Source organism: Xenopus laevis, chromosome 5S, assembly GCF_017654675.1.
Source record: "Xenopus laevis strain J_2021 chromosome 5S, Xenopus_laevis_v10.1, whole genome shotgun sequence".
In the NCBI taxonomy this organism is placed as follows: domain Eukaryota; kingdom Metazoa; phylum Chordata; class Amphibia; order Anura; family Pipidae; genus Xenopus; species Xenopus laevis.
Genome location: NC_054380.1, coordinates 88903391 through 88914361, shown reverse-complemented (window position 1 = coordinate 88914361; position 10971 = coordinate 88903391). Strand labels below are relative to the sequence as shown.

Genomic DNA, 10971 nt, shown 5'->3' with positions numbered 1-10971 from the left:
CCTGGGCCCCCCACCTCTGTAGTTACACCCCTGGTCGAATCTGTCCCATTTTGCTTCATGAAAAAATTTGCGAAACAGTGAAAATTTGAAAAAGGTGTATTTTCACATATATTCATTCCGTTTTTAGATTTTTTTTCACTGCACATTTTGTGCTATTTTGGGGCTACTTTTGAAGTGCTTCTTCAGGGCTGGTTTTGTAGCTGACTTTGGCTGGTTTTGAAAATTAGACCTGGCAACCCTGAGTTACACCCTGAGAGACGGTACCAATAAACTTGGATGCGCTTACACTATCTGGAAATAACAATAATCACAATATCCGACCTTCGGAATGGCAAGGACTTGTTTCACAAATGGTATAACAAGCAAAGAATGTATTGCACAAGCCTCATTTCCCTTTCCTGTATGCACGAGCTTCGGAGGTGCCTGAGGTGAGTGACTCAGTACAAGCGGCTCAGCAACATTTTTCTCTAAATGTCTTAATGTCAACACAGCCTGTGGCAGCTTCAGGTCTGCAGCAGCGTTAACACACCGCCCGCTTCTTAACTCCACCCCACCCCCCACGCAAGGATAGAGTGGGAGGAAAAGTTCGGTTTCTGACAGTCACCGGGACTGAACCAATCCGCTGTCACAGGGGGAGGAACCGTAGGAGCGGACGGAGAAGAGGCAAGCTGGGAAGAGAGAGGAAAAAAGTGTCATGGAAAGTGGCTGGGTGACCCGCGGCAGGGCTGCGGCTGACGGCTTCAGCTTGGAAAGGAGTCTGCCAGTAAGGGACGGGAGACGCTGCTGCTAATCGCTACCGCGAGTGTGGGAAGGTGAACATCCTGACGCAGGTAAGGGACGATATAGTTGCCACAAAGTGTCAGCACATGGGGGATTGAATGTCGACATATCTAGACAGGGAGTGAGTGGGGCCACAGACAGCCCAGGTACATGTGGGAACATGTCAATCAGCGCTCTCAAGTTCTCTCTCTGACAGGGGACGGTGGTTGTTGTAATTCACTTCAGCAGGGACATGTCACGGCTAAACCACATCTGCCTGGGGACACTGGTTGCCCAATAGTAAAAACACGTCTTTGCTGCCAACTGTGGCTTCTGATTACTGCAGGTCGCACTGTATGGAATAAGCAAAGTGGCTAATGTGTGTGCAGACCCCCCTGCATCCTTGCTGTGTGGTACCCACCGATGCGACTGCTCTGCCAAGGCACTACTTTCACTCCCTGGGGGTGTAAACAACAACTGCTCCCATTTACAAACTCCTCATACCCTAGCATGACTATCCTACTTTATGTTTCATGTAGCAGGGACACTGCACATTTGCAGGAATTCATGGAGTGCTGCTGGGCACGCGGAAGTTACAGGGATCCTCCCTCAATGTTCAATGACAACAATTCTGTACACACACAGATTCCATAGCAGTGTTCACTGCTGCCAATTGGAATATGGACCCGCTTAAAGGCCATACGACTGCATCGTGCAGCCCTCCACTCTCAGCACACTTGCTTTACCTAAAGTGCCTTTCATTTATCCCAGCAGGCAGATGATTTATTACAATGCTCAAGCACACGATTAGCCAGGGCTGTGTTTTGGACAACAGTCAAAATTTGGATATATAGCTTCATCTGGATACATTCTCTGATGCAAAGCTGCTACTAGTGGGATATTTTGAATGTCCCCTTTGACACTGTAGCAATAGTAGAAATCTACAGGATACAATTCTTGAAAGTGGTTGTGAGTTGTAAGCCCCCAATTCATTTCATCACAGAGCTCTTCCTTCGTTGGCGCAAGTAACCATCTCATTACAGTAGTATAGTGCCTTATCATTTTGTGTTACATCACAATTTATCACTTATATCAAACGTAACCACAGTAATGGCAGTAATTATGTAAATACATAGGAGATAATAGGCAGAGTGTTTTGTGTTTCACTCTCCCAGGCATCTGCACCCACATTATGGGAAACAATTTAACGCTCCTGAAACTATTGGATCAAAAAGCATGATTTATTGTGATTTTCAGCCCAAGTCTGCAAATGATTGGCAGCTCACCCTCTTCTTGCAGATTGCATCTTTGTATTTGTAAATAAAAAGAATGCAAAGCCACTGGTAGCTGTCATAGTGATATGGGGGGGGGGACACGTCATGCTAATGATAGCTCCACTTCTACTGAATCAGACTTTATTGATTTGTTCAAGACTGCTGAGAGGGTAAACGAGCAAGGAAGACCAACCAATGAGTTTGACTCATTCATGGTGAGTGACACTTGGCCGTAGTAAAGAGAGTTCACATGACATGAAATTGACTAAGTGTCAGGTATAATTTGTAAACCAGCCTTTATTGCCAAGGTTAATAACAACACAGGTCCACTTGGCAGTTAGCAGTACCTGTCACTTTACATTTACTAACAAATGCACTAGCACTACTATCCCACATGATATTTTAGTGCTTGTAAAATTCTTAATTTGTAAGCCTGGGATACCTTGTCCCTTTTTTGTGATGGAAGCTATGAATTCACTAGTGAGCATGAATGTCTTTGGCAAGTTTGATTTTTCCATTGTGATTTCACAACCTATGAGCTTTCCTTGCATTAGAAAGAAAGAAGTTCACTGGCACTCAGTTAATGCTAGCAGGGTAAAACCCTTGCTTTAAATTTATTTAGTGCTGCATGTAACGTTTCGGGGACAACGGTTGTCCCCGAAACGTTGCATGCCGCACTAAATAAATGGAGTGCTGCTGGGCACGCGGAAGTTACAGGGATCCTCCCTCAATGTTCAATGACAACAATTCTGTACACACACAGATTCCATAGCAGTGTTCACTGCTGCCAATTGGAATATGGACCCGCTTAAAGGCCATACGACTGCATCGTGCAGCCCTCCACTCTCAGCACACTTGCTTTACCTAAAGTGCCTTTCATTTATCCCAGCAGGCAGATGATTTATTACAATGCTCAAGCACACGATTAGCCAGGGCTGTGTTTTGGACAACAGTCAAAATTTGGATATATAGCTTCATCTGGATACATTCTCTGATGCAAAGCTGCTACTAGTGGGATATTTTGAATGTCCCCTTTGACACTGTAGCAATAGTAGAAATCTACAGGATACAATTCTTGAAAGTGGTTGTGGGTTGTAAGCCCCCAATTCATTTCATCACAGAGCTGTTCCTTCGTTGGCGCAAGTAACCATCTCATTACAGTAGTATAGTGCCTTATCATTTTGTGTTACATCACAATTTATCACTTATATCAAACGTAACCACAGTAATGGCAGTAATTATGTAAATACATAGGAGATAATAGGCAGAGTGTTTTGTGTTTCACTCTCCCAGGCATCTGCACCCACATTATGGGAAACAATTTAACGCTCCTGAAACTATTGGATCAAAAAGCATGATTTATTGTGATTTTCAGCCCAAGTCTGCAAATGATTGGCAGCTCACCCTCTTCTTGCAGATTGCATCTTTGTATTTGTAAATAAAAAGAATGCAAAGCCACTGGTAGCTGTCATAGTGATATGGTGGGGGGGACACGTCATGCTAATGATAGCTCCACTTCTACTGAATCAGACTTTATTGATTTGTTCAAGACTGCTGAGAGGGTAAACGAGCAAGGAAGACCAACCAATGAGTTTGACTCATTCATGGTGAGTGACACTTGGCCGTAGTAAAGAGAGTTCACATGACATGAAATTGACTAAGTGTCAGGTATAATTTGTAAACCAGCCTTTATTGCCAAGGTTAATAACAACACAGGTCCACTTGGCAGTTAGCAGTACCTGTCACTTTACATTTACTAACAAATGCACTAGCACTACTATCCCACATGATATTTTAGTGCTTGTAAAATTCTTAATTTGTAAGCCTGGGATACCTTGTCCCTTTTTTGTGATGGAAGCTATGAATTCACTAGTGAGCATGAATGTCTTTGGCAAGTTTGATTTTTCCATTGTGATTTCACAACCTATGAGCTTTCCTTGCATTAGAAAGAAAGAAGTTCACTGGCACTCAGTTAATGCTAGCAGGGTAAAACCCTTGCTTTAAATTTATTTAGTGCTGCATGTAACGTTTCGGGGACAACGGTTGTCCCCGAAACGTTGCATGCCGCACTAAATAAATTTAAAGCAAGGGTTTTACCCTGCTAGCATTACCTGAGTGCCAGTGAACTTCTTTCTTCGCATTATTGAGGGGTTGGCCGATCCCCCCTTTTTGCTGGGCACCAGGGATTCAAGTTCCAGGAGGGCCAGGGTGTGCGTTTGTAAGTTGGTTAATCAATATCTTTCCTTGCATTAGGCAATGTCCATTGGTTTAGGCAGTACAGTGTATTGCGGAATAAATCATATTGCCATGATTTATTTGTTAAAAATGTCTTAAAGTTGTGGTAGGCACCTAAGAACAGAGATGTGTTGTAGAACTAGACCACCTGCTGGTGAGCAAATATTGGGCTGCATTGGCAAAACTTGGGAATACACACTGGCTATATATTTTGTTGTAGTTAATCTTTATACCTTCAAAGTGAGATATAAGTAGGACTCTAGGTACTTTAATTTTTCTCACCTCTGATGTGTAGAATTTTTGGACAAAGGATTTAGAATCACAAAGCCCTACAAAGTTAACCCAAAAGCTCAGAGCTCAAAAGCATGTGATTTTCCTTACAGGGCTTTTCCCATAGTTGTTGGCAGCCAGGGGGATCCCTCTGATGAGCACTTAGCCTTGTGACCTAGCTAATATATATTCTTGTTCAGTTCCTGCATAGGCATCCTGAGGCAATGACGCATACAGAGCACAGCACTGCACCTACTTCTAAATAGGCCAGGGGAAGGAGCTTAGAATTCCTAATAATGATACAGGTTTTTTGCACTCTTTATCTTTATGCTAGTAATTTAAGCAAAATAAACTAGATAAGGTAAGTACTGATGAGGGGGAATCAATATAGTCTAACCAAGAGAAGTGCACATTAATGTTCATGTTAATCTTAACAAAAAAAAAAATCAATTAACAGAAAATGACAAGCTTTAAGTTAAAGACAGGAATTTTATGGAGAGCTTATTTTATCAGTATACCAAATCTCAACCAGAAAGGACACATTATTCAGAACATCCACCAGGAAAGATGAAATATCACAGCTCTAATCCATCAATATAGGATTGGTGGTTAAATGTAGCACATATTAACTTATCCTCCATTTAGTATTGATTGGGATAATGCCATTTATGGCTAATCAAGCTTAATTACTATTACTTTATCCCGTAGTCCCCCTTTGCATGGTAAGCTGCTGGCCTTCATTTATAACTGCTGGCTCCCACCCAGAAATTCAATAAATATTTCACGTCATTAATTGGTTGAACGTTATTAATGTGTGAATTTATTACTTGTGTTTTGTGGTCACTGTCAGTTTTCTATGTTCAGACCTAAAAGATATATTGAGCATCCAAATAGTCAATATTTCCTTTGGTGTGTGGCGCATCCTACAAGTTACCACATTAAAGGACATATAACCCCCCTCCACAAAACGTTAATCAGTGAACAGCCTCTTTGAAATCTTTAGATAACTGCCACTGTGGACTTAGAAATCCTTCTCCTCCTCTAACCCCCTCATCCCTCTCCCTCAGGAATTTGCTTTGCCTGTTGACTTATGATAATGCTCAGTTCTTCTCAGCTCAGATTACTAAACACACCCTCCAGTATAACCAATGAAGACATTGCTGGATCCCATAAAAACTCTGCTCTAGCTGTCTGATCCTGTTTTTTTTTCTCCTAACCTCCTCTCCTGAGCTCAGCGTAACCATTACAGTGTTCTGCATTGCATGAAGGTTACAGCATACATAGAAATTTAAATTTAAATGCCCTTACATCACAATTGGAATATGTATATAAAAAATATGTCGTTCGGCCTTTTCTCCCTTTTCATAAGTCTATACAGTATTGTTTGGTTTTTAGTCACTTTTTAAACATGTTCATTGCACAATCAGTTTTTAAACTATTTAAATAAAGATGTAATTTTAAGAAAGGCCCACTAGGGGTCATTAGTTCCTTCTTTATAAAACTACAGCTGTTTGAAATGGACTGTTAGCCTATGATTAAGGGATACAATCCCGAAACGCGTTAGGCGGTTTACAGCAGTTTTTTCCAGTTTTTGTCCAGAAGTGCCGTCAGCCTGTGGAGTTTTTGGTTACAGCATACACATCTTGTTTGCAGATGTCAATGTTACTGATGATGTGTCAGAGGGAAAATGGCCACCAGGTGAAAGCTGCTATTTATTTTTGGAAAATTTGATGGTCCTGGCAAATGGAGGGGGTATATGCAGTACAAATGATGTGGCGTGGGTGGTGAAGATGTGCCCAACTAATATACATGGTAGGGAAATGTAGGCTTTACATGTCCTTTAAAGGGCACCTGTTGGCAAAAGTCTTCGTTTTTTTTAAAAAAAAATCACCCCCCGCCAGTGCTAGGCCATCCACACTGGAAGGGAGCTCCTGGTACCAGTGGCCATGTTGGAGACATGCCCATTATGTGCATGCGCGTGGCATAAGACCCGCATTATGCATATGCGCTATGCATGACATGACTTCTCACATTGGGAGCTCCCAGTGTCCTAGCTCTGGTGGGGGGGGGGGCAATTTAAAAAAAAAAACAGCTGGAGTACGGGCTCTATTAGCCCGCATCTTTGGAGATAATATCTTTGGCCAACGGGTGCTCTTTCAGTTTTCTTGTTTTGCACTCTCATTAGAAAGAAGCACTTTTGAGACAAAGGAGGGAAATATCGCAATGCTTTTTGATGAAAACGAGTTGTGGTACAAGAAAGATCCTTCCTTTAATGAATAGGTTGGATGCCATTTCTTTGTCAAAGTCAGATCTCTGTGATCCAGACTAAGTAGGAGGAAAAGTATTAGACTGATTTAGGCTGATTGTAAGCTCCAGTGAGTCAGGGGCCCTCCTTGTATTGTCTCATAACAATATGCAGTTGTAATTATGTGCATCAAATGTTTTTGTTTGTACATGTAAATCGTTATGTCTTTTATTTGTTTCCTCCTACTCTGGTCCAGCTGACCTCCTTTTGTGTTGGTGTTTGAGAAGGGTGTCCAAATTTTTCATATTTTTTCCTTGATTATTTTATACATTATAGAGCAAGGTTAAAGAAATGTGTCAAAACAGGTGGAGTGGAAAGACAGATGTCTCATTGCTTGGAAGTACACGTGTCACATGGGCAGACCAGTGCTGTGGTGCATACTGATCTCATTATACCTCATTATACCTTGGCTGGAGTTGCAGGGTCATGATAAATGATTTTACTCTTATCTGTATGATCAAGTGATAGGATACTACAGAGAAAGATAATAATGTATATGTCTAGGTGAATTTAAAAATAAAATATTGCAAATTATTCCCGAATATCTGAAACTGTTGCAGAGATGGCTGGGGGCATTAAGAAAACCAGGGTGGAGCAAGGGGAGAAAAGTTTTTTTTTATTAACATGTATTTACAAAGCGTTAAAATATTTCTCAGAGCTGTAAAGCTTCCCAGTAACTATTAGGGATGCACCAAATCCACAATTTTGGATTCAGCCGAACCCCTGAATCCTTTGCCAAAGATTCTGCCGAATACCGAACTGAATCCGAATCCTAATTTGCATATGCAAAGGTATATGCAAATTAGGGTTGGGAAGGGGGAAACATTTTTTAATTTCTTGTTTTGTGACAAAAGTCACGCAAGTTCCCACCCGACCCTAATTTGCATATGCAAATTAGGATTTGGTTCAGCCGGGCAGAAGGATTCGGCCGAATCCGAATCCTGCTGAAAAAGGCCAAATCCCGAACCGAATCCTGGATTCGGTGCATCCCTAGTAACTAAAGAGGAAGCAGACCCTGCGTTTGGGGGGGGGCAGGAGGTATAGGGGCCCATGAGTCCCTAATTCATATATATTTTGAATAAATACTGTTAAAACAAGTCAACCTCTAGACATTTTTGGGGCCTGAAAAATAATTTGCTATGGCGCCCAGCAATATCTAGTTACACCTCCGATTCCCAGGTTATTATATGAATGTTATACAGGTATGGAACCTCTTATCCAACATGCTTGGTTCCTGGGGATTTCCAGATAAGGGGTCTTTCTGTAATTTGGATCACCATACATCAAATCGCGTAAAAATTATTTTAACATTAAATAAACCCAATAGGATTGTTTTGCCACCAATAAAAAATCATTATACCGTAGTTAAGATCAAAGTACAATTTTTCCAGAGAAAAAGGAAATCAGTTTTGAAAAATTGTAAGTATTTTATTAAAGAGTGTATGGTGTATGCCATCAGGCCCTGGAGCCTTGTTTACATTAATTTTTATTAAAGCTTTATGGATCATATCCTGAGTCAGCCACTGACTAGATTGAGCTGAGCCATCACTGCAGCTATGAAGTGAGCCTGGGAGACTCCTCTATTGTATACACTGAAGAAAAGAACTGATTTAGCAAATTTGCCTTTTCTGTATCTGTTACAACCATACTGGTACCATTATTTAATGGAGAAACACTCTCAACCTGTGTCTTTTTACTATTAATATATTTAAAAAACTTTTTGGGGTTAGTCTTAGCCTCCGCCGCAATGCACTCTTCATTTCGTTTCTTTGCCTTCCAGATTGCTGATTTAAAAAATGTATTATAGTATTTATATTCATTAAATGCAGCTTCTGTTCCAACAGACTTGTAGTTTTTAAATGCCTTTCTCTTCTTTCCTATTAACTTCTTTACTTCTATATTAAACCACATAGGATGATTTTTAGCGCTTCTACATTTACTCCTTAAGGGAATACATTGAGAACAGTAATGATTAAATATTATTTTAAATGACAACCATTTCTGTTCTGTGTTTTTAGCTCCATGCTCTGAAGGGCAGCCCTCAAGGCACTAAAATTAGCTTTTCTGAAATTCATGTTTTTGTGGCCCCAGTATATATTTGTTTTTTGCACCAGACATTAAATGATATAACATTATGGTCTCTATTACTCAGGGGTTCAATGACTTTGCACATTTGCTATAAGTTCTGGGTCATTAGAGATCACTAGATCCAGAATAGCATTTTTTCTGGTTGGCTCCTCAACAACTTTGCCATTAAATTGTCATACAACAAGTTTATTAACTTTTTCCCATTAACTGATCTGGAAATACTTGAGATGGCTGACTACACACCAGTATTACAACTAAAAAATATATATACTTGTTGGGCTAGAAATGAAATTAAATGAGTTGAGTGAATTATTTGCAGTGTAAACAGTGTAATTTAACAAATAAAAACTACACCATAAAAATCATGACAGAATCCCTTTAAAAACACTGGGTGGGGAGAATTCAGCTTGTACAATATGTCTGAATGGATAGTGCAGTTTTGTTTGGCTAAGTCTGGAGATTAGCTGTTTTTGCCACTGAGAGCTGTTATGTTAAAGCTGATAAGTCTACAACTGCACCATATTCTCTCATGCTATGATGAGGCAGTAGAAATAATAAAAAAACACATGCTGTTTAATCCTCTGCTCGTGTCTCTCCCCAGTGGGAAGCCAGAGGGAGAGGATGCATAGATCAGCTCTACATCCCATTTGGACGTGTGCCGTATGGAGACACAATTAGAGGGTTAGGCAGCAGTGCATCTTTTGTCATTTACAGACCATACTTTCCTGGCAGAGGCTTTTATTTGATATAAAACATTTGTAATCAGCCTTTTGCAAACACGCACTAAAATCAAGACTGTTCTGCTTTAATAGTAAAAGCTATTGAGGGACATTGTTTATCAGAGTAGCTTGGTTGATTTGTTTTAGTTGAAGGAGAATTCAACCTGTTTGTAAAAAAACCCGTACCCCCAACCCAGGTAGACCCCCCTCCGTCCTCCCCCGGGGAGATGCCCCATACTCCATACTTACCCCTCTGTGAATTTTCATGCATGCGCATTTGCCGCAAACCGGCAAACTGCTCCAACTGCAATGTGCAGAAATACCTATCTCTCAGTCAGCTTACAGAGATCGTGGAAGATGGATCTCCCCGGGGGGGGGAGGGGGTAGTAAGCCTGAGGGGAGGAGGGAGGTCTACCTGGGGTGGGGGGTACGGGTTTTTTTATCAACAGGTTGAATTCTCCTTTAAACAGGATGTAAAGGCAAAAAGTAAAATCCCATTTTACATTCTTTAATGAAAATGAAATGTATTTTCAGAATACTTTAATTAAAAAATGTCTACTGTTTTTAAAAGAAACCTGACTGTATACAGTGAAATTCCCCCTTCGTTTTACTTGCACTGACTGCTGAGGATTGGAAATTTAAGACGGCCCCTAACTGCTCTGCAGGGAAAGGATCATACTTTCAAACGGCAGGTGGGAGCTTCCCCGCCTTACTTCCCAGAACTCAAGCAGCTTTGTTTGTTTCCCTGCAAAGCAGCCGGCAACTGTGTAGAGATTTGTATCCACAGTTCCAGTGCACTCTGCATATTCTGATGCATATCAGCTACTATGGCAGATATTATTTAACTTGTGCTGTTTTAATAATTTATGACGATCCCTAAGTTTAACCTCCCAACAGAAGCCCAGACCACCCTGAGCATGTGCATGGTCTTGGTTTTGCAAAGATGTTTAACAAAGTTACAATATCATGACCCCCTGTGGCCAACTTTGAAAGCATAAATCATTTGTTTAATTAGGCTTCTGGTGCAGTAAGTTTATGTTTATATTTAGTATACAAAATACAGCATTTCTACCATTATTATTATTATTAGACTTTATTGCCCCTTTAAGACTTTAGCTTTAGATAATTTGGTCTATTCATTCCTTAAAGGGATAGAAATCTAAAGACTAAATAGTGTGGGGGTGTCTGAAGCAGTGACTGGGGGTGAAAATGTTTTTGCTGCCATAAATGTTCTTTTCTGAATTGCTTATTTACAGCAGTGTTTTTATGTATACAGTATGTACATTTGTAAATGTGTTGTACCTGAAATGGAGCAAAAGTC

The 10971-nt window shown here is 40.6% G+C and overlaps 1 protein-coding gene across 2 annotated transcripts in view; it reads left to right on the top strand.

Annotated features, from left to right (window-relative positions):
- Positions 1–482: 482 nt before the first annotated feature.
- il1rap.S (interleukin 1 receptor accessory protein S homeolog) overlaps positions 483–10971 on the top strand; it is a 109187-nt gene continuing 98698 nt past the window's right edge. Inside the window, exon 1 of one of the 2 annotated variants that reach the window (XM_041564752.1) lies at positions 483–830. The gene's annotated coding sequence lies outside the window, so the exon portion shown is untranslated. The remainder of the gene's footprint in view (positions 831–10971) is intronic. The other variant, XM_018265613.2, reaches the window with a different exon arrangement.